The 22,020-nt window shown below is 37.0% G+C and overlaps 1 protein-coding gene across 1 annotated transcript in view; it reads right to left on the bottom strand.

The window, feature by feature from the left end:
- LOC134538621 (uncharacterized) overlaps positions 1 to 22,020 on the bottom strand; it is a 163,503-nt gene that overhangs the window by 116,646 nt on the left and 24,837 nt on the right. The window lies entirely within an intron of this gene.

Here is a 22,020-nt window from a genome sequence, read left to right as displayed (position 1 = left end):
ATGAAAGGTGCCCTGCGCGAGGTTAGAAACAGGTTTGGACGTGGATTTTGGTACCCACCGATACAAATTGGTACGGCAAAAATAAATACTATAGATAGCTGCATCATAGCACAAAAATATAGAACGAACTTCCAAATTTTTCAAACTCTTTTGAAGTTGCGACTACTTCTTGTCATTAGCATTAACGGTTTCAAAATGTATTCCAGGATTGTTTCCTTATTATAAAATTTCGTTCGGCACACCAAATGATCACAAAAATGGCTATATACGAGTTAATAGGCGCCAGACGCGGGTTCGCCATCTGGACGCAATCAACGAAAAAGTGAGCTCTGCCAAAAGATCGGCAATGGATAATACAACAAAACCCGTTAAGTAAAACATAAGGGACAGGCAGTGTCCTACCGTACTAGGAATATGGCCATGGTACAGGTGTGCAGTATCAAACACCTAAACCCTTATTTTTGTGTCTTTGAATACTGGCCTTAGTGTAATGGGTTGAAATTAAATCGAGACATTGACTGCGTACTTAATATTTTAATAAAATAAAGACACTGGATGGTGCTATCATCACTTACTCGATATGTACACTGGTGCAGGCACCAGTGAGGAGTTCATCCTGGTACCAGAAAATAACGTGTATTGTTCAGGTCACAATCTATAAGTACACACAGGACACAACTGCGGATCATTGCGTAGCAAAGTAGAGTTAAATCAAATGTGCATCTGCTTCACGTACTCTTGATGACCCTGAGCCAGTTGTAAACAAGGAGAAGTGGTTATACAATCAAATGTAACCAGACAAACGTGGTGACATTGTTATCGACAAAGAGCATTCTAATAAGTTGGAACTGGAAAAATTTCGTGTGTTCAATGACCTCCAGGATAGATTCCACACTCCTCCGCACACCCAGGCAAATATCACTCTATCATTGGCTGCTCGCATGTGAGAAAGTATCAACTGGGTAGCTTGTGATTCGTCAATATTTAATTTGAGGGTTTCTGATTGGCCCAGAGACTAGTAATTCGTTTTTCACACTTTCTACTTTTTGAGCTAGTAGTGAAAAATATTTGCTGAATTCGGCATCGTGAGACTTGAGAACAGTAGGCAGTTCGGTAGTGCAGCCGCTACGACCGAATTTCGAAATGCTATGACTCATGTTTGACGATAAACTGATCGGAACCTTGTCTGTACCGCACTTATAAGATGCCAGTCCTTTACTATAACTAGGAATGTGTGCTATTTTTTCAACACAAGGAGCACATGTGTTTGAATTCCTGGAAAGTCATGTAAGTAATTGCAAGTTCGTCATAGGCGTGACGTAAATTAAGTTAATTCATGCGAAAAAGTACTATGATGTTCGCTTCCCATATGAGATGTTTTTGAATACGACTGTACATCTGACACAGGTAAATGCAGTCTACTTTGGTGTGTCTGCCCATGGAAAAGCACTCTTGTATTATTCCTTGATTCTCGGACATGACATAGTCGAAAACAAACACAGTATTAGCTTTTGCTTCTCTTGGATACACCACATCTGCATTATCATTAAATAGGAAGTACTCCAGGCCATCAACCGATCATATAACCCTAGTTAGACGCTTTTAATTTGGCTGTTGCAGATACTTGGAATAGAGGTACACATTTTCGAACCTAAGACAATTTATTTCTTCCAGAAACTCAGTATAACACATGTTTTCCCATAAAAAGGACCATCGTACAGTAGAAAGCAATAACGAGCCGTGCCGCAATTCGAGTGCACTGGCTCCATCATCTTGCATAATACGCACGGGCAAGCACACTTTTTGCTTGACGACTTTCATTGTACTGGCAAAATTGTATAAGAGCAAACACATTTATACTTTCGGTTCAGTTGTGCCGAGGTAAAAACAAAAACGCATCCGTTTAAGACTTGTGAACACACTGATAAACAATCTGCCTTACAAGATACATATTCCAGGATACAGATTCTATGGTCCAGGAACGAAACAAGCCAACCGAGATAGCTCGCGGTGACGTGGGCATTAATTATTTTGACGAAAAGTGCAAACAGCATGATATTGCCCCTTCCCTCAGAAAGGGTTTGGAATCAAAGCTTAGGCAGACGAGATATTAGCATAGAAAACCGATTATAAGTTAATCACCAGATGCTGGACTAGGAGAAAAAATCGCTGTGTGGTGCATATCCAAAATCATGAAGGCCAGCACTAATTTAGGAATGTGCGCTGTAACACCAATTATTATTTTTGACACAATTCTAAATTTTAATTTTTGAAAATAATGGTGCCAGTATTTTTTTTGCTGCAACAACTTAAACTTTTTCTGCCTCCTGTACACTCCTGTTTAATCTTTGTCAGACCTGTCTCCCTAATGTTTCCCAGCTTAAATATAATTTTGCCTACCTTCTAATGACCCAGCAAGTGCTATCGTCTTAACCCCACCTTTGGTACACGTCTGTCGCCTGTAATTCTCCTCCAAGCATGACAAGAAGTGCTATGTCCTGTAAGCTATTAAAGTAGCAAGGTTCTGAGAGTCAGGCACACACGTGGCTCGTCTTAACTTACAATTCGGCACGTCGCTGGCTTAGTTTCCCACTGGGAGCAGCCAATATTCTACGCCCCCCTACAGCTTTTCACAGGGACCCGTGGGCCAGTACAATGGCATCAACCCCGAGCCAATCTCGAGGCCACGACTCCAGTTCTGCCGCCCTCTCTACCTCAACCTGGCCAAATACCAAGGAGGCACAGAGGTCAACAGTGAAAGCATGGGGAACGGGCTCAATGGTGCCTTGTTAGGCGTGTAGAAAATCATGAGAACCTTGAGCCGACTGGGGAGGCCATATTACAGGATAAAATAGTTAAATATATACTAGTCAAAATTAATACAAACAGTGGTCTTAGTTAAATGAATACAACAATATCGTTTCTCTGTTCCTTATATTTTCTTTTCTTTAAATTATTTTACTTTAAATAATAACAATAACAAGTTTAATATCAATTGATGAGTATACAGTCATACTGATAGTAAAAGTAAATGTTAAGATAAGGGGCCCCTTTAGATACTTAAGTTAAACACATTGATTTTGATGTTAAGAATTACATAGGTTAAAAATTACATAGGTTAATTCAAAAATAAATAAATTAATTATTAGTCCAAAACAATGCCGAAAATGCTAGGTTAAAATTTTATCTTTTGATATGTGGTGGCTCATGGTTGCTCTTCTGCATGCAGAAAGTAACAAAGAAGATCTTTCCTGATTAGACGAGCTGCATCAGGCACTGAGGAGCACCATGACTCAGGTGACGAAGAAGTTGTGTGTCACGAAGTAATCGCGCCCATGGCCACCCACGCCTTCCGCACACACACACTGGCGGTGTACGGAGAATTAATTAAGACATTGATGTCAAGAGATTAAGAAACGGCCGAAGCTAGGAACAGTTACATCATGGCCGACATGCTTGAAAAAAAAAAGACGCATTATTTTGTGCAACTGAAGAAGACCATAGAGTTGAGACATGAAAGACTGCACATGTAAAACAAATAGAGTTACACTATAGTGTGATTTCCCAAATCAACTTTCATTATGGACAAAAGTAAAATTATTTTGTTGTAAAACTAATATAAGAATTTTAACACAGAAACTTGTGCTTTTATAAATATAAATTATGCTGAAATTGTTGGTTACAAGATGATTTACAAATTCAAGAATAAAAAAAAAATATGGCTCCGAGTTTGCTATACAAAATAAAATAAAAACAATAACTATAAAATAGATAAAGTGAGCATGCGCATTACTACAAATGTGCAATGGCACATACTCCTCCCCTCAAAGGGCAACAGCCGGTGAGTGGCAACAGTTAATAAGTCCCAAAACTAAAATAACATCCCAATTACAACAATACCCACATAAACACTTAGCTATATATATAAAAAATTACTATTCCACATTAGAAGACAAGGCTAAGGGAAACAACATTGTCCCAGAAGGGATAGGAGGTGAAGGATTTGGGGGGGTGGTCGAGATGGAGCGCAACTTCAAGAAAAGGATAATGCTCAAAATGAGGATACAAATTAAGACCAGGGAGGATATGGATATGGCAGCAAGGTTAAAGTGAGAGTAGGACTCAACGTGTTGTTGCTTTGGACGAAAGAGATTAACTACATCATGAAAAGGAGCACCGTTAGGACGGGACTTTAACATACCATTAATATCCTTAATAAGAGAAGCATTGATGGTTAAATTAGGGAGTGATGCAAAGGACGGTGCTGAGGTTAAAATTAAATTTTGGGATGTGAATAGAAGGTAAAGTTAGATTGAAATGTAAAGTAGAAATTACTGACCCGAAAGTTTTAAAAAATGGGCTTACAATGTCACAATGGGAAACATTATTTATATATCCACTACCCATTAAAGAAATAGTTAAAGGTGGAAATGACTCCGCAGTTAATCGACACAGTAAGGTAACATCCAATGAATGATTACTAGCGAATAACCAGAGTGTATTGGTTTTTAGAAGGAAAGGTAAATCCAGTGAAACAAAGCTTTCATCACAAATTTCATAAGTGGGTTTACCAAGGAAAAGGTTAAACTCACAATTACTGACATGAGCATCAAAAAACGGAAAGATCGGGGAACATAAGGTTACACCGTATTTTTTACAACCCGAGAGAGAAGAAGAAAACACAGGAGCAAATATTTTTCTGTCTGGACTAACCAACAAAGTATCGTGCACGTTGAGTAAGAGATAATGTTTGAACTCAGGCGAAAATGTTATAAGCCTCAAAACTGCTATTCTTGTTTGCTAAAGGCACGTTAACAATGACATTTAATGAACCATTATAGACAATGGCTTGGACTTTACTCAAACCATAAAACATGTAGAGATTATCATGCGAAATTGTAGCCAACATATGCAAGGGTAGGGAAATATACTGTTGAATTTTAAACAAAAGATCAATAAACACAGTGGGTGTTAGAAGAGTGGAACTTATTTGTGCATGAACACTGTTTTCAATAGCTTGTCTTAGATCGGAAATTTCCAGCCGAGCACTAGATAATGTCTCACTAACCCTAAAAAAAAAGGGTATTTAGATCAATTCTCCAACTTATTAATGTGATTTTGTCCCAGACTTCATGGATGGAGCTGTTAAATGCTTTGTAAAATTCTTTATGGCTATTTAGATAATGTAACGCCAAATTTTTAATGAGAATAGTGTTGTTTATGACTCTGTCTTCTAAATTCTTGACCACAATCATATGATGTAACATACTGTTAGAAATGTCATCTTGATTCTCGTTAACCACTTTCAGTCTTTTCTCCAAGACAGTCAAATCATTACTATCTAGGGTACCGAAAACTGTCTTCAATATAGAACCACCAAAATTAAACCAACCACGTTTTTGCCTTCTAGGGCGATGGGGCAAAAGTGAAGTTAAAGCCATAGTCTCAGTTTTGTATGCAATAAAGTTTTCTTGTAGTTGTTTGACCACAAACGCAAAATTCTGATTCCAAGCTTCGTCATCGTGATGACCACTATTCAGTGAAATAACTTTGTTCAGGAAAACATCCGATTGTTTACTTTCATTTTCAAGTTTAACTAAATTGAAGTCAAGCACAATGGAATAAACATTGTCCGAAAAGATGAGCGAATCTTGTATTTCGAAGAGAATACCAGAATTCAAATGATTTACCGTAACTCTTCCAAGAGCGAAGGAGTAGGCACAAACAAGGAGGCACAAGACCCCGAACATGGCACACGACCACAAGGAAATACAGGAGACGGGAGATTCACAGCGACACTAAAACAAGAACACAGGAAAACACCTTTGGATAGTGAAATATAAGATAAAACAACATTTTAAGATTTCTAATTATTAATAATACCCAACATTATTCAGATATTACCCACACATCATGTGATCTAAACTAGAGGATACCCATAAAAACATACCCTAAACAAAGATAAAATAATAGATGTTATAAAAACTTAAATTACTACCATGGTTTTTTTTTGTTTCTCTGCCTTTTATGTAATATGTATAAAGAATAGGCCTATTCTGAAAAAAAGTTAAATAAATTCTGAATCCTCAAGACTATGATCAGTGGGTGATCAAGCCACGATCAAACTAAGTCAAGGATCGGACAAAAGTAAACACCTGCAGTGAAGACCAAACGAAAGGACCTGCAGATCCCAACATTGGACAATTCAAACTGGAGGTGGAGAGTGATACCTTTTTAAGTGTGAAATGTGAGCTCTGGTCACATAAGAACCCGTGTCAGGATCAGCTAGGGCAGCTGTCACTGGGGTTAAAAAGCATTGGATGTGATAAGGGCCTGACCAGCGAAAAGACAGTTTCGCCATCCTCTTATCCACTGCTTTACTGGTAGGATGTGACTTGCATAAGACGAGGTCACCTCATCGAAAAGGATTTTTTACTCGATTCTTTTCATATTTAATACGACTTCTTTCATGTGAGTGCTTAAGGTTTTTAAGGGCAGCTGCCCAAATTACTTTAATGTTTTTAGAATCCTTAGGTAACAGGTCATCCAAGGACCAAAGATTAGACAAGGGATTGTTCGGAGCATAGGTGAACATCAAATTGAAAGGCGAAGATTTATGTGACTCATGACGTGAATAATTAAAAGCCATCTGAAGCCAACGCAGATTTTTGTCCCAACTAACTTGATCTTTCGCATGGAAGGCAATTAAGGCCGAACGGAGGTTACGATTGAACCTTTCCGCATGCGAAGGTGGAGGATAGTATGGTGACAACGTGATATGACGTATACCATGTGTGAAGCACATAATTTTGAATAATTTGGAAGTAAATCGTGATCCATTATCCTAAACTATTGATGAAGGAACCCCAAAACTTTGGAATATGTAGGATTGAAGAGCCCGAATCGTGGATTGAGCATCAGCTTTTCTTAAAGGAATCAACCAAACAAATTTGGAAAATGCATCCACACAAACTAATAAGATACTATTTCCATCTTTACTCCTTGGAAAAGGGCCTACGAAATCAATAAATAATTTTTGCATAGGTTTGTCGGATATTTCAGAAGACAAAAAACCTAAATGGGTATTCTGAGCAGGTTTACTAAGTGCACAAAGATGACATTGTTTGACTCTATCAGCCACCTCAGCATACATACCGTTCCAAACAAAATGCCTTTTAATAGTCTCAATAGTTTTATATATACCGAGATGAGCACCAATAGGCGAGGAATGAAAATATTCGAATACCAGGGGTTTCAATACTTTGGGAAGAACAATACGTTTCTGATTGTTTCGAGTTTTGGAAAACAAGATACCTTTGGACAGAAAATATGGTTTTTGTTGGATACCTGAACTCAAATTTTGGACAATTTTCTGCAATTCCTCATCTTCCTCCTGATGAGCCTGAATAGTCTTGAAGGCTAAAGGGAAATCAGTGACCAAAACATTAGAAGTGGCTTCCTCCTTACTAGGCTGTGAACAATCAAACATACGTGAAATCGTATCAGCAATTACATTCTGTGTTCCTCTTATATGCTGAACCTTGAATTTTAGAGATGAGATTTTCATGACCCAACGACCGATTTTGCCTAATTGTCGTGGGTGCGCCAAGAGCCATGATAGAGCTTGATTATCCGTTTCCAAAAGGAATTCTGTATGTTCTAAGTAAGGCCTGAACTTATCTATACCAAAAACAACAGCGAGACATTCAAATTCATAAATAGATGCTACCTTCTCTTGATTGGTCAGAGTCCGGGATGCAAAAGCTATCGGATGGCGGGCACCATCAAACTCTTGTGCTAAAACCGCCCCTATTGCTGAACCTGAAGCATCGGTTTGCAAAATGAAAGGTTTCGAAAAATCTGCCATACAGAGTACTGGTGGACACATTATATCATTCTTTAGTGTTTCAAAAGCTTTTTTTGTTTTTCTCCCCATTCAAATTTCACATTCTTTTTACAGAGTTGATTCAAAGGAACGGCCTTCTCGGCCAAATTAGGAATAAATTTTCCAAAAAACTGGACCATACCGATAAATCTAGCTATACCTTTAACATCGCGGGGTGGAGGAAACTCTCTAATGGATTTTGTACGTTCTGGATCGATGGAAATACCTTGAGAAGAAATTTTATGACCAAGGAATGAAATCTCTGGGACAGCAGTTTTAATCTTTTGTGGGTTAACGGTTAAGCCTGCTTTCTCAAAACGAGAGAAAACTTCTCTCAAGTGTTGAAGATGTTCCTCAAAATTCTCAGAATATATAACAAGATCATCCAAATAATTGTATACAAATTTAAATTTAATGTCATGAAAAATTTGGTCCAATAATCGTGTGAGGACTTGAGCTCCAGTAGCAAGCCCAAAAGGAACTCGCGTAAACTGGTATAAATTCCAGGGTACACAAAAACTAGTGATGTGCTTAGATTCTTTTTTGAGAGAGATTTGATGATATGCTGAATTTAAATCAATGGTGGTAAAGTACTTAGCTTTAGCAAACCAATGAAAAGCTGAATGTAGATCGGGCAAAGGAACTGATTCAATCTCAATCTTTTGATTTACACGACGGAAATCAACCACCATTCGTTGCTTACCATTATATTTAGGAACTAGAAATGCCGGACTCGCATACTGAGAGGTAGACTGCTCAATAACGCCTTTATCCAAAAGTTGCTGTACTTCGTTTCGCAAAAGATTCATCTGAATGGGTGCCAATCTGTAAGGTTGATTTTTAACATAGCTGCTATCTTTTAGCTTAATCTCATATTCCAAGAGGTTGGTAAGACCTAATTCGGAGGTTAGAACTTTAGAAAATGATTCACATAGTTTTCTGATAGCAATACGCTGTTCATCAGACAGATGGCTCAAAATATCACTTTCAATTTTACTAGAGTTGTGTAAATTTATTTCAGCAAGGTTATCAAGGTGCTGGTTACTGTCTGCAAACCGAATTTTGAGTTTAGGTAGGAACTTAAAGAAAATACACTTTTCTTGCACATCAAGTATAAGTCCGGTTTTCATCATAAAGTCTGCTCCGAGAATACAATCCAAACCTATGTTTTTACATACCAAGCAAGGGAAAACCCAAGTAAAATTTGCTATTTTTAATTTAATAGTGGCGCAACAATCTATGGTCAAAATATCATTAGAAGCAGAATAGCACTTGAAATCGCCTTTTACAATTGATTTTATGCCCTTAGCTTCCTTTAATTTGGTGAACAACTCATAGGAAATGATAGAATGTGTAGAACCCGAATCAACTAAAGCGGGAGTATCAAAGGAACCAAACGATACCACAATACGAGGTACTGGCACGGAATTTATTCCCACAATATTAGGGGAGTTAACCTTACAAACTTGATCTGGAAAGTGTTTTCGTACTCCAAAATATGTTTGAAAACAAAGAGCTGAGTTAATCTGCTGAAGAACGTGAGCATTATACTGTGAATTAGGCTTCCGATCTTGCTTGCAGGGTAAGTCGCTCACCTTACATCCCTGCTTCTGGCATTTTTTTGTTGCAGAACCTTGCAGTCTCTGATGACATGGTTATTTCTTTTGCAATAATTACAAAATTGACCTTGTGCTTGATTGCCTGGCTTAGTTTTTGTTTGGTTGTAAACACTACTCTTCTTAAAGTTAGGATTAACCTGTGTGGTGTTACATGAACTGTGAAAACCATAGTTTTGAGTCTTAAATGTGGGATGGGCAAACTGTAGGTTACGGTGATGATCCGCAAACCTAACATTTTGCGAATGGATACACATTCTGTCGAGCTCGGAAAATGTGGAGGGTTTGCTGAGAAAGACTAACCGAGATCTCTCATCAGGGGAAAGCCCCTCTAGGATGGTGCTAACAATTTCTTGTTCAGTTACACTGAGTCGCAAAATGGCAGCGGTCTCCTTAACCTCATTTACATACACAGAATGTGGTTCATCAGGTTTCTGTAACCGATTGAAATTATTTAATTGCAATTGTGTAAGCAACCTGAAGGGAATAAACAAACTAAGGATATTCTCATGGTAGGCATCGAAAGAAAGGTTCTGGGCAATTGCCAGCTGAGTCCTTTCGGCTAAAGGCCCAAAAGTGAAAGGGTAAATAGTTTCCAAGATCTGCGACTCATGGATGGTGTTGCTTTGTCGCAATTTAACAATAATCTTAAGGAAATTTAAAAATTTAGGTATGTGCAACCCATCAGTGGCCGGGAAGTCTTTCAACATTGTTTCGAGAAGATGAGTAAGTTTACCAAACACACTTGGCAGCGCAAAATTTCTAGAGGGAGTAGGATTATGTGTCGAGCTTGCTGATGTACTAAATACAACATGAGGGTTCCGACTCGTAGACTGAGTGGATGTGGTATAGGCTGGTTTAGTTAGGTTAGGAATGGACATAGGGCTACAAACGTTACCGACAGGATCAAAGTCTACCTTGGACGGACCAGGAGCTGATGAAATAAGTGGTTCGGGACAGTGGAAGTGGGCAATGCCACCCTACTCAACTGTTCACAAATATTTGTCAAGGATGTGATAGGTGTTACATCACGCACTAACGAGAACTGGGATTCAGCGTTACCGACAGTCTCAACTAAATTCTGAATCTCCTCCATCATATTTTCAAGTGAGGCAACTTGTAACTCAGACAGTTTAGGTGTGTGAACCTCAAGCAAACACTTAATGCGTGTACTCAAGTGATTCAAACGATTTCTGACACGAGGGAGTGTTACGGCAAAATTCTCATCATCTAATTTTGTAACCAACTCCTGTAAAACTAGTATCTTACTCGTGCAGGTTTTATACTCCTCATTAGGGTTCACTGTTATCAAAAGGTTATGATTAACTGGAGTGCTGTTCTGAAGATCCAAACGCAATGTTTTACGCAAATGTGCCACTGTGGCGTTTTCACATGAAATGCCACGCAATTGACACTCAAAGATCAATTCATCCTTTATGAGGAACTCAGGGATGATTGAAGAGGACATAATGAAAATAACAAATAACAAAACTACCACAATAAAAACAACAGTAAATAACTTTTGCCATAGCCAAGCCAAGCACATCTGAGGGTGGACACATGCAAGACAAACATCTACACATGTGAAAACACAACCAACAAAACACCAGAACCACCAGCTCTGCTACCAAGCTCTGCCGCCCTCTCTACCTCAACCTGGCCAAATACCAAGGAGGCACAGAGGTCAACAGTGAAAGCATGGGGAACGGGCTCAATGGTGCCTTGTTAGGCGTGTAGAAAATCATGAGAACCTTGAGCCGACTGGGGAGGCCATATTACAGGATAAAATAGTTAAATATATACTAGTCAAAATTAATACAAACAGTGGTCTTAGTTAAATGAATACAACAATATCGTTTCTCTGTTCCTTATATTTTCTTTTCTTTAAATTATTTTACTTTAAATAATAACAATAACAAGTTTAATATCAATTGATGAGTATACAGTCATACTGATAGTAAAAGTAAATGTTAAGATAAGGGGCCCCTTTAGATACTTAAGTTAAACACATTGATTTTGATGTTAAGAATTACATAGGTTAAAAATTACATAGGTTAATTCAAAAATAAATTAATTAATTATTAGTCCAAAACAATGCCGAAAATGCTAGGTTAAAATTTTATCTTTTGATATGTGGTGGCTCATGGTTGCTCTTCTGCATGCAGAAAGTAACAAAGAAGATCTTTCCTGATTAGACGAGCTGCATCAGGCACTGAGGAGCACCATGACTCAGGTGACGAAGAAGTTGTGTGTCACGAAGTAATCGCGCCCATGGCCACCCACGCCTTCCGCACACACACACTTGCGGTGTACGGAGAATTAATTAAGACATTGATGTCAAGAGATTAAGAAACGGCCGAAGCTAGGAACAGTTACATCATGGCCGACATGCTTAAAAAAAAAAGACGCATTATTTTGTGCAACTGAAGAAGACCATAGAGTTGAGACATGAAAGACTGCACATGTAAAACAAATAGAGTTACACTATAGTGCGATTTCCCAAATCAACTTTCATTATGGACAAAAGTAAAATTATTTTGTTGTAAAACTAATATAAGAATTTTAACACAGAAACTTGTGCTTTTATAAATATAAATTATGCTGAAATTGTTGGTTACAAGATGATTTACAAATTCAAGAATAAAAAAAATTATGGCTCCCAGTTTGCTATACAAAATAAAATAAAAACAATAACTATAAAATAGATAAAGTGAGCATGCGCATTACTACAAATGTGCAATGGCACACAGTCTCAGAATGTATCGCCTCGGCCCTCTAGTGGCAGAGTTGCGAATTATTTCCCCTGGGTGTTTGAACGCCTGTTAAACGCCTGCCCCCCTGGCGCCTGACGCAACAAACAGTGCTCCATAGTTAATTTCCAAGCCACCAGAACACTGCACTAGTCCCCTCCATAAGTCCAATGCTTTAGCAATCGCCTCGTGTGAGTTGATCTCTCCTTGTTTCGGACACCCCTCAGTAGGTCGCGCTGACATCGGCCAGTCCCACCAACTTCGAGATATTGAAGTTAGTATTTCTCAACCACTCCCTCGGAAATCTTTGGAACCATTCAGTCCAGAAGTCGAAGCCTCCCCCCTTTTTCTTTTGATTGGCTTCGTCTTTTAATTATTAGTCGCTGCCGCCCCAAACTTACTTCGCGCCGCGACAGCAGACTGACCACACCACATCGTCGGCGAGCTGCTCATTCAGACTTCACTCCGGTCGTTGTTTAAATATGTTATCGGCTAGGTAAGGGATGTGATCCCCACAACTTGAGTAATTAACTTTTTTTCGTCTGCTGAAGGCCCTCATCTTGGATCCAACATTTTTTTTTCCGTCTGCTAGAGTATGCTGCAGCCAAATTAGTTTAATTTTTAACCACTAGAGTGCAGTAATAATTTATTATTGTGGCGTCCACAATCTTGAAATTATGATGCCGTCTTGGAAAATCGTAATTATTTGGCTATAAATCTGGGAAAACCTCCAATAAACATTTTAAAAATCTGGAAACAATATAATAATTGATTCGATCAGTTCCTGTCCTTGGTTAAATAATTGATCTATGCAAAAAAAATTTACATAAATGTTTTTATTCAATTTAAGAATCTTAGGTTCCTAGACTAACCGCCTCCAGTAAGCCGATTTTTGAATACCTATTGTTTTTATTGACCTAGAAAAATGGAAAAAATTCCAAAATTTATCAAATAATTCATTTATTAAAATAATGATCGACTGGATGGATTTCCGTCCTTGGTTTTTTTCTCGGCCAGTGGTAAGAGAAACTAAAGATTAAAATAAATTTTAAAATCTGTTTACAATTAAATTTCTTGGTGTTTATTAATAATTCTCTCTACGAAAAACAGCTCTTATTCAAGATATCTATCCGTCGAAAAAAATATGTAGTCGTTGTGCCTACCATGGAAGTCTAATTTTTCGATACTTGGGATACCCTCCAACCAGGTCTTGTACTATGTTAGGGGTACAGTCCAAGAGACTTCGGACAACGAGGACAGGCCATGTGCAATGTAGGCGTATAGACCAATCGTCTCCGGACCACAGGACCTTCTTCGTCGATAACAAATATAACATATTTCAAGCAATCAAGACAAAGTCTCCAAACAGTCAGTCCGAAAGTATCGATAAAATCAATTACAAGCAATTAGACCAAAGAAACATGTTTTAAGCTTACTAAAGGACCGAGAATACCTGAAAAATGTTTTATCAAGACCAATAGGATTTGAACCAGTAAATATTCAGATTTATTACATATTAGACTACGCACATTCAACGAAACAAAAGAAACAAAAGAACACACAATACACACACAGTACGCACAATGAACAGACAATACACAATCTGAACACACACAATGGACAAACAGTAAACACAATGATCATGGTACACACACTGGACACACAATGAACACACAGTACACTCAGACTAGGTATACTAGTAACGTAAGACGCTTTTATGGTATTAAATGTTTATATAAATTTTTTTTGCACTGATCAAGTATCGAACCTTGGTCAGGAGTTTATCGAATCAATCAGTATACTAATTGATTTTTTTCTTAAAGGAATTTTGTAATTTTTCCGAATTTATAACTAAATAATTACGAATTTGCAAGATGACGCCATAATTTGAAGATAGTGGACACCACAGTAATAAATTATTACTGCACTCTGGCTGGTTAAAATCAAACAAATATGGCGGCATAAACAACTAGCAAATAAAAACAATATATTGGATCCAAGATGATGGCCTCCAAAAGACGAAAACAAGATGGCGGGTGTGACGTCGTACTATCTGGCGATATATATACCTGGGTATTAGAGCCATATTTCACAGATTTTTTTTTTTAATTTTCCCATTTAAAAAAGAGTTGTGCATGGACAATTTAAAACTGTAGTTTTTTTGTTTAAGAAGCATAAATTTAAAAATATTTCACTTCAAAGTTGATGATTCAGGGCTTTTGTGTAACAATTTTTTGATTAACTTGTGCCGGAAATTAGTTATTTCGGCACGTTTTTTCCCCATTGTTATAAATTAAAATTATTTTTGGAAATTTTATTTTCTTAATAATTAATTTACAAAAGAGTGATTTACACTTAGTTGAACTTTGCGCCTGTGGACCGAGGCACCTTTTCTCAGGAACCAATCTGATCTTTTGCAAGTCTAAGACGTCGTTGGCAGCCCGGTTACATTTCTCCCGCTTACAGTCACGTTCCCGGCCTGTAACATATTCCCCTGCATGACTAAATTTGCCTACAACAGCTCTGGACGAGATGTTACCACATCTCAGAGACAAGCTTACCAGTGCTATTCCCCTATATTCCTATACATCTTAGGTTCACTTTTAGAAAGGCACGTTAGGAGGCTCGTTCCCAGCCTCGTTGCGTTTTTTGTCCTCCCTCACCCCCACAGCTACCCACCTTGATTCTCAGAATTTAGACCAGGATCATTGCCCTGACATGAACCCCGGCAACCAGTGGCCGACTTCAAGGACATTTTGCCGTAGAAAAAATATGATCAAAATGGACCACACACGACATCTAGCGGCAGAAATAGTAACTTATTCTCTTGTCGCCAGCTCGCAGAGCTGACGCCCGCGACACCTGGTGGCGACTTTGCTAACCTCCTTCTTTCCTTCCCCTTTAGGCCGCCAGAGAGCAGCACCCCTGCGCCATAAGGCCATATACTTTCTACTCGCTTCCTGTAAAAACCGATCATACGTAGCTTTCTGTGCCCGCTGGAAGAGAGCACAGTGGTCGCCTCCTCGACGCAACAACTGAAGGTGTAGTTGCACCCACCTCGGTCACCTCCGGAAGTTTTCGGCCCAGAGCCGAACCTTCCCCCTCTTTTCCCTAGGGCCGAGCGCCCGTTTTAATTAGGAGTTTTGTCCACAATTGCAGGCACTTTGACTTCGGCTACTTACCGCGTCGTCTCGGCGTCTCCTCTGTTAAGAGGGTTTTTTGCGCCAACGACGAACTCTTCCTTCGACTTAGGAATGTAGCCATCGGTGTTAAGGGATGTGATCCCAGTTTCTAATTTAGTAGTAGACAGTCAATCGTTGTATTTAGGCAACAGATAATTTTTTAGTTTACTTTTTATTAATTTGTTGTTCTTCCTAAATCACGGTTTCTGCCGCGTCATCCGCGCAATTCTCGGTCCGCGCCTTTATGATGTCTGTGCGAGACATTTCCTGAGTCCAGGAGCTACACCCTGTTTGGGTCCACATTTGGGCGCAGAAATTGTACCCATCATGTTGTCCAGGAACTCGAGCATCGATGTCCAACATTTAAGCCCCAGGTGATATTAAAAATTTAACTTCTCCCTACAACCAACGAAAGAACTTACCTTCATTAATACCAGCGTGCAGTGCCATAGAGAACTTAACAAATAAGAATATGTGAAATTGTTACAGTAATGAGTGGACGAATCTAACCTGCTATAAAATGTAATTTTTTTGTTGTTAAAATAATAGTACAACGTGTGTTAATCATATAGGGCCGACACCCTTTTAATATTTTAAATATATAGTTAATACCCTTTTATGGTGAAACTAAAACAAATGATAAACAGATTATTTTAATACTTTATAAATACCGTAAACCAGGATACATATAGACCTATCTACTTATGTAAAGATTTATTTATTTATTTATCATTTATCTATATATATATTTAAACGGTCCACTAGCTCCACAGTTGCTTGTGTGCAGGGAGTATCAAATTGTCTTGTTCACCACCTCGTGCCACCTCTGGTAATACTTGTATTTATCTCTATAATTATGCTCAGCTGTTTATTAAATTAAAATAATATAACTTAGGGCATGTGGGGCGTATCAAACTATCCATTTTTTCCCTAAAGAATTGTATTTGATGTGATCAGTATAAAATGCCCAACAAAATAACTTATTATGAAAGCGATAAACCAATTGCCGAATGTTTGCTGTAATCATTAATGTCGCTTGAATTAGACATTATTATGTTAATAAAAACCACCATTAATCTCTCAATGAAAAATTTCAGATTTAGTTAATTGCTTCTCGTCCACAGAAACGTAACAAACACGCGAAAGCTGCGAAGGAGATATGGAGGAAATTAAGAAAAGTAAGCAATATTGACAATGAGGAGAGGGTTAAGCAAAAATATATTAACAAGCTGAGATTAATTGAAATAGAATTATAACTATTTAATTTTACGTGAAACAATACAGTTTAATATTTGATCTAATACATTTATATTTTATGTCCTTGAGTTTTGTCAAAGTATGAATTTGAAATACTATATTAAAATTTATGTCTTCCCCAATGTGAATTAGATTTAAAAATTTAAAATTAAACAAATATTTTTGCAATTTGAGTATTACTCTGTGTTGCTTCAAGCTTAGAGCTGAGAGCTTATTTTCACATACGGATTTAACAAACTTTCAGTTGGTTTTACTTTGTTGTTTGTTGTAGTTATGTATGTTGAGTTTAATATTTAATAAATTCAAATTTATAGGCGTTGTGAAGCTGGCTATCATTGTGTAATCGGTAGAATGGCAGCTTATATTTACGAGGTAGCGGGTTCGAATACCGGCCAGATTTATTTTTCTTGTGGACATATGTTTAAGTTAATAAGTAAGCCCCTCCCATAAGCAATGCAGCTTATAAACCCTAGTAATGCAGCTAGATAACGTAAACGTCAGCTGAAACAACTTGATTTAACTTCTGCTAACAACATGGCTGTAAATGGTAGTACACATAGAGGGAAATTTTCTATCTGTTTCTGGGATTCTAACATACGATTAATATATATTTGATTTGTTCTTTTATTATTTTCTGTTTATTTTGTGTGACGTTACTTTCCAATTTGTACTGCAAAACCAATTCTGAGAGTTTTAAAATAGATTTAAGTGTTTTAAAAATCTAAATGTATTTAGCAAATCTGTAATCTTGAGCCCACAAATTTACTGAGACCTGTAAACGAAATTCGATAGGCAGGGGAGTGTCAGACCCCACATGCATCTGTCTTCCCCTCTCCTTATTCAGTTTTTTCCATGAGTCATGTACTAAAAAATGTTTAGCCAGCTCTTGAAACACTGTTTTATCTACGCCCATGCTTACAGTAAGTTTACGTATTAATCTTCAACCATCTAATCTGTGTCATATGTATCTAACTGTACAATTCAATAGGAAAAGCAGCAGATCGTTAAAGTATTTTTAAAGCGTGTGGATACAATTAATATTATTGATGTACTACCATCTGTGATTATAGCTGTTATTATGTGGATGATGTCACCTCATACTCGGGTAGTTGTAGGTACATACCAATCATCTCAAAATTATTTTTCTAGCTGAGAGTTACAAACAAACATTTATAGGTCGTCTTTTTAATAGATTTTAAGCAGTAAATGTAAGTTAGTAATTTTAAAATTATTTTTTCCACTCAATAATAATAGAAAGCCACATAAATAGGAAAATGAAATGTAGGGACCCAACATATATTTTAGAAGCTCAAGAAAATAAATGAATGGTAATTAAAATGAATTAAAGAAAACATTGTTATTATATAAATAAGTGCACATTAGGCTTTGCTATCAAAAGTATATGCTACATTATGCCTAGTATCTTACAAAAGATAAAAAATAATCAATTCAAGCAACTGCTTTATCTTAAAGCTATAAGGGTTTTAATCATTAATCAAAGCATTTTTTTAGAAGTGTTTCATATTATTGCAATAATTGTGTGTATTTTTTCAAGTGCTGCTATATAAACATCCCAAACAAATATTTTGGTAAATACTTTTAATTAATATTAGTTGTGTGATTTTTTCATTCGCATATATTTTATTAATTAATTACTTTTTAAACAGAGGTGTTTTTCGTCTGCAAAAATGTGTGGACATACATGTTAACTCTTTAATTTACCTTGTACATTTGCTTCCTGTTGTTTGTAGGAGATGATTATTACAGAGGTTTTATAAAGTGTGTTTGATACACCTATTAGTATGACTACGACGATACTTGTCTCGTTTTGTGATTTTGGCTCTGCAGGTATTAAACGTTTAAATTAACTAAAAAATGTTTGCTGAATTTGTAGAAAAAGGTTTTTGTAAGCGTTTCAATCTTAGTTGTTTACCTATTAATAAACTGTCCTAAAGATTACTTGCGATATTTATAAGGAATCTTTACTGTTTGCTTACGATGACATAAAATTTAAGCTGGAAATTATTCCAAAGTGTATAAATTTTATAATATTTATATTATTTTATTATTTTTAATATTTTTAATATATAGTTAATACCCTTTTATGGTGAAACTAAAACAAATGGTAAAAAGATTATTTTAATACTTTATAAATAAACCAGGAAACCTATAGACCAATCTACTTATGTAGTGATTTATTTATTTATTTATCATTTACCTATATCTATTTAAACGATCCACTAGCTCCCAATTTGCCTATGTGCAGGGAGTATCAAATTGTCTTGTTCACTACCTCGTGCCACCTCTGGTAATACTTGTATTTTTCTTTATAATTTTGCTCAGTTGTTTCCTAGGTTTTTTTTATTAAATTAAAACGTTTAAATTAACTAAAAAATGTTTGCTGAATTTGCAGAAAAAGGTTTTTGTAAGCGTTTGAATCTTAGTTGTTTACCTATTAGATAATAAACTGTCTTAAACATGACTTGCAATGTTTATAAGGAATCTTTACTGTTTGCTTACGATGACATAAAATTTAAGCTGGAAAGTATTCCAAAGTGTATAAATTTTAATGCGCATACACTGAAAAAGATTGATTGCTTTTCATAAACGTTTTTGGAATTTAGTTCCTAAGGAATTTTTTTTTGTAATACTTTAAGCTTATCACTTTAGATCTGAACACACTTAAATAGAATGCATATAATTCATGTTGCAATGATTCAAAATAAGTTCCTAAGGAATTTTTTTTTAAATTCCGATAAAACACTGAAAAATGTTCCAACAATATTTTCCTTAAAAATTGACATCTTTAGGCACCTGTCGGAACGGTTTCTCCTTATCTTTAACAGCGTGTGGTAAAAGACAAGGTGCGTCACCAGTTAAATGTTTTCATCTTGTTTACGAAGAATACTCTCAAAAAATTATACAGGAATATACTTAAACCAATCGATATCTTAGTAAGTGTACAGGTTTTGAGTTAACAAATGGGGAAAACGAAGGTAGAAAAATTATCTTTTACCTACAGTAGTATACGAATGTATTTCCGAGATCAGGCCTCAGGCGGTGGAGCCGAGAGCCGGCTCCGCCATATTGGATTGTGACGTCACGGCGGCCATCTTGGATGGTTGTGACCTTGACCTTTGACCTTGACCTTGAATTTGATCCTCAAAATCCGCCAAAATTGGGCAAAATTTGCCCCAAAATTCCTCAAAAATCGCCAAAATTTCCATTTCTGTGGAAAAAAGTTCCGCCAAAAAATTTCAAAAAATTCCACAAATTAAAAATTTAAAATGCTCTTTTCGAGGGAAAAATTTCCCGTTTCGAGGGAAAAATTCCCGTTTTTAGTCCTTAAAAATCCCAGCGGCTGAAAATTCCTAAAACTGGCTTAAGCATCCTTAACTCAAGCCTCAGTTAAGCCATTTCTAGGAATAAGGATACCATGACCGCCATCTTGGATTATGTCGCCACCGTTGCAATTTTAGTTACGGTCGCCATCTTTAAAATCTTCATTTACTATCCGATTTTAATGAATTTTTTTTAAAAATTATAAAAAATTCAAATAATAAAATTTTAATAAAAAATATTTAAAAAGCATACATTAACGACACGGAGCTCGGAGTCCGCGGTTCGAACCCGTTGGGTGCAAAAAAAATTAAAAATGACGACAGATCCTTCCCCCTAGGTGGCTGCTGGCAGACTGACCCCCACCACTTTTACCAATGCACATATACCATCAGGTAGTATGACGTCATGTCCGCCATCTTGTCTTCGATGCTGGAAGCCAACATCATTGTATCGTCGGCTAGAGTGTGCTGACACCATGCTAGTTTAATTCTTACCCACTAGAGTGCAGTAATCATTTATTACTGTGACACCCGCCATCTTGTCATTTGGCCGCCATCTTGAAAATACGTAATTATTTAGCTAGAAATTCGGGAAAAGTTCCAAAATTCATTAAATAAATCACTCATTAATTTACATATTGATTCGATCGATTCCCGTCCTCGGTTCGATACCCGATCGTTGCAATAATGTTTAATTTTATGAAAAATAATAATAATTTCAATAAACCATGTTCAACATTCTTAAGAGACTTTAAATCCTCTACTACCATCATCCTATCAGACATCAAGACCACCATATTGGAAATGTGTAATTTTAATGCTAGAGATCCGGGAAAAAGTTCAGAAATCATTAAATAAATTTCCGATCAATATACTGATTAATTAGATCGACTAAGGTCCTTGGTACGATCTAGGATGATGCAAAAAAATTAAATATAACATCAATTTAACATAAAAGTAACAGGTTCGAGGAATTAAACACCGCAAGTTCTTTTACAAACATAATATTTATTACATAATTTCTATTCTACTACAGGATCACTTACGAAAGCCAGCAATCTTATAATCATTTAGTTCCGCAGCGGTGTGAAATGACTAATTCTTAGCTCCAATCGGTTTATACTAGACAGAGTCCAGCCAGAACCTTTACTGATATAGTCCACCTCTTCTTGACAGAGGTTCTGGATACCGTTTTTAACAGTTTGCTTCACATCGTTAGAACTGTAAATTACTGCAGCCGATGTCTTGAATGCACACTTCTTCACTTTGTCATCGAACGGATATGGCTTTCCATATAAACAGTCCAACCACAAGTTATATTTCAAAGGTCCGTTTGTTGCTACATCATCAGTAAGCTGATTGATTATCTTCTGTCTGATATCGTCAAGAAAATTACAACTGTCCTTCGACTCACCGAACGTATTTAGATAATAGTAGTCTTTCAACGTTCCACGAAATGCAGACTGCGCCAAGTAGAAGCCATTTCGTTCACTTGTAATGCTCCGAACACAGTCTTAGGTTTAGTTCCATGTTCAGACGTCATAACAATCGGTTGCTGGGCATCTGTTTTTTTGGTTGTACACTTTCGTGTCTCCAATCTAAAGCGAGGAGTCGAAATGTCGGCAGGTAGTTCAGCAGTAGGAGCACAGACTCCACCTTTACATTTTTTCGCATGATGTCGCAAACTATCGATTCGAGTAAACCATTCATGACAATCATCACATCGAAACTTTATACGAGAAGGATTCTTTTTGCATTTGCTCCGCTCATGTCTTCGTGCATCATGGAAAAATGCGAACGACGTATCACAGTAGCTGCAAGGATACCGTGCTGATGTAGACGAACCTTTCAGACCCGATCCAGATATGGACGTTGCAACAGTAGTACCATTTCCAGGCATACTCTTATGAACATCGATGCATCGCTGTTGCACCGAAACCTTTACTTTCTGTCGCACAGCAGGACCTTTACATGCCTTCATGTGCGTTT

Source organism: Bacillus rossius, chromosome 13, assembly GCF_032445375.1.
Source record: "Bacillus rossius redtenbacheri isolate Brsri chromosome 13, Brsri_v3, whole genome shotgun sequence".
Lineage (NCBI taxonomy): Eukaryota > Metazoa > Arthropoda > Insecta > Phasmatodea > Bacillidae > Bacillus > Bacillus rossius.
The sequence above is the reverse complement of the archived record's forward strand: the minus strand, read 5'-3'. Positions and strand labels throughout refer to the sequence as shown.